The 3,095-nt window shown below is 46.2% G+C and overlaps 1 non-coding gene across 1 annotated transcript; it reads right to left on the bottom strand.

Moving 5' to 3' along the window:
* Nucleotides 1–1,361: 1,361 nt before the first annotated feature.
* On the bottom strand, nt 1,362–1,499 carry LOC119925986. Its single transcript, XR_005449906.1, has one exon. It is a non-coding gene; the product is annotated as a small nucleolar RNA SNORA7 (small nucleolar RNA).
* Between the last annotated feature and the right edge of the window lie 1,596 nt (nt 1,500–3,095).

Below are 3,095 nucleotides of genomic sequence, written 5' to 3'. Positions count from 1 at the left end.
TCACCCAGGTTTGTTGTGATCAGGCAATGTGTCTACCAACTCTGCGCAAAGTAAGCTTTCAATAAATAGCATTGATTGATTAATTGATTGTACTGTGAGTTCCATGTGGGACAGGGACTGTCTGACCCGATTAACTTATCTCTACCCCAGTACTTTGAACAGTGCTTGACACATAATAACCGCTTTACAAATAATATAAAAACGGAAACAGAAAGAAACAGCAACAAAAAACCCCTCCGTGTACAACAGCAAGAGCTAATAGTTCATTCATTCAGTCGTATTTACTGAGGGTTTACCGTGTGCAGAGCACTGTACTAAGTCATGGAAAGTACAATTCAGCAATAAAGAGGGACAATCCCTACCCACATGGGGCTTACAGTCTAGAAGGGGGGAGACAGACATCAAAACAAGTAAACAGGACTAAATATAAAATAGAATTACAGATATGTGCCTATATACATAAGTGTTGTGGGGCGGGAGGCAGAGGGTAGAGCAAAAAGGGTGAGTCGGGGCAACAGAGGGGTAGGGGAGTTGAGGAAAAGGGGAGCTTAGTCTAGAAGTTGAAGCAATGGTACTTACTGAGCACTCAGTTTGTGTACAGCACAGTACTAAGCGGTGGGAAATAATGCCCAGGTGTTGAATTTCCACTGTCCCTGACCCCCTAGGAGCTCACAATCTAAGAATAAGGAAGGACATAGGGACAGATGACAGATACATAAGGAAGGAAGCAGCAAAGCCTAGAGGATAAAACATGGGCTGGGAGTCAAAAGGACTTGGCTTCTAATTCTGGCTCTGCCACTTGTCTGCAGTGTGACCTTGGGCAAGTCACTTAACCATCTCTGGGTCTCAGTTATCTCCTCTATGCATTGGGGATTAAATCTGTGAGCCCCAGGTTCATTCACTCATTCACTCATATTCCTTGAGTGCTTACTGTGCGAGGAGCACTGTATTAAGTGCTTGGGAGAGTACAGTGTAGCAATAAATAGACACATTCCCTGCTCACAAAGAGCTCACGGTCTAGGAACGAGTTTACAGTCTAGAGGGGGAATGTGGGGCATAGACTGTGTCCAATCCGATTAGCTTGGAACTCTCCCAGTGCTTAGTATAATGTCTGGCACATAGTAAGTGCTTATCAAGTCTTGTCTTATGCTGCCTAGTTGTCTCTGACCCATAGCGACTCCGTGGACACATCTCTCCCAGAACATCCCGCTCTCCATCTGCAATCGTCCTGGTAGTGGATCCAGAGAGTTTTCTCGGGAACAATCTGGAAGCGGTTTGCCACTTCCTCCTTCCGCGCAGTAAACTTGAGTCTTCGCCCTTGATTCTCTCATGTCGCTGCTGCCCAGCACGGGTGAGTTTTGACTTGTAGCAGATTGCCTTCCACTCACTAGCCACTGGACAAGCTAGGAATGGAATGGGTAGGCCTCTGCTTGACTCTCCCTCCCATAGTTGAGACTGGTAGAGGACTGGAAACTCTCCAGGTGTGACCCTGAGAGGGGACCTTACCAAGTACCTTAAAAAAAAAAAAGGGATGAACCAATACAAACAATATAAAAAACAAGGACAACCTGTTCCTTGTGGGTGGTTGGCTGTATGTTTCTCTGTGCGTGTGTGTGTGCCTGTGGGTGTGTGTTTACATGGGTGACTCTCGGTGCTGCCTGAGTGTTTGTGTTTGCCTTTTCTTGGTGTGTTGCTGAGGTGATGAGGAAGAGGAGGAGGAGGTGGGGAAGGGTTGCCGTGTGGTTGGAGGAAACCTGGGCCCGAAGCAGCATTCATTCAATCGTATTTATTGAGCGCTTACTGTGTGCAGAGCACTGTACTAAGCGCTTGGGAAGTACAAGTCGGTAACATATAGAGACGGTCCCTACCCAACAACGGGCTCACAGTCTAGAAGGGGGAGACAGACAAAACAAAACGTGTAGACAGGTGTCAAAATCGTCAGAACAAATAGAATTAAAGTTATGTTCATTCAATTATTGTATTGATTGAGCGCTTACTGTGTGCAGAGCACTGTACTAGTCATTAACAAAATAAATAGAATAGTAAACGTACAAGTAAAATAAATAGAGTAATAAATCTGTACAAGTATATATATAGGTGTTGTGGGGACGGGAAGGCGGGGAGGATGGGGAGGAGGAGAGGAAAAAGGGGGCTTTGTCTGGGAAGGCCTCCTGGAGGAGGTGGATGGCCTACTGGATGAAGCACAGTCCTAGTGGATTGAGCACGGGAGTCAGAAGGTCATGGGTTCTAATCCTGGCTCTGCCGCCTGTCTGCTGTGTGACCTTGGGCAAGTCACTTCACTCCTCTGGGCCTCAGTTACCTCAACTGTAAAATGGGGATTGAGACTGTGAGTTCCATGTGGGACAAGGGACTGTGTCCAACCCGATTTGCTGGTGACCACCCCAGCATGTGGTATGGTGCCTGGCACATAGTAAGCACTTAATACCATAATTATTAATTATTATTATTGTTAAGTCCAGGGACGGGGGGGCGGGGGCGGGCACTGGCAGTAGCTCACCCACAAGAGACATTTCTCTGGGTCTGCTGGCTGGTTGTTCTGTTGACCTAGTCCAGGGCTGCCCTCCAGCTGGTCTGGTTGTATTCTTTCATTCAATTGTATTTACTGAGCGCTTATGGTGTGCAGCACATTCATGTTAATGTCTGTCTCCCCCTCTAGATTGTAAGCTTGTTGTGTCAGGGAATGTCTGTTTATTATAATAATAATTATTATTATGGTATTTGTTAAGCACTTATTCTGTGCCAAGCACTGTTCTAAGCACTGGGGTAATACAGGGTAATCAGATTGTCCCACATGGGGCTCACAGTCTTAATCCCCATTTTCCAGATGAGGTAATTGAGGCACAGAGAAGTGAAGTGACTTGTCCAAGGTCACACAGCAGACAAGTGGCAGAGGCGGGACTAGGATCCATGTCCTCTGACTCCCAAGCCTGTGCTCTTTCCACTAAGCCACGCTGTTTCTCTAACTCTGCTTCTTGTGATATTCTAATAATAATGATGATGATGGTATGTAAGTGCTTACTATGTGTCGAACACTATTCTAAGCACTGGGGTAGAAAGAAGCTGATCAGGTTGGA

The sequence above is a fragment of the Tachyglossus aculeatus genome, chromosome 3 (genome assembly GCF_015852505.1).
Source record: "Tachyglossus aculeatus isolate mTacAcu1 chromosome 3, mTacAcu1.pri, whole genome shotgun sequence".
NCBI lineage: Eukaryota > Metazoa > Chordata > Mammalia > Monotremata > Tachyglossidae > Tachyglossus > Tachyglossus aculeatus.
This window is presented reverse-complemented; position numbering and strand designations above follow the sequence as displayed.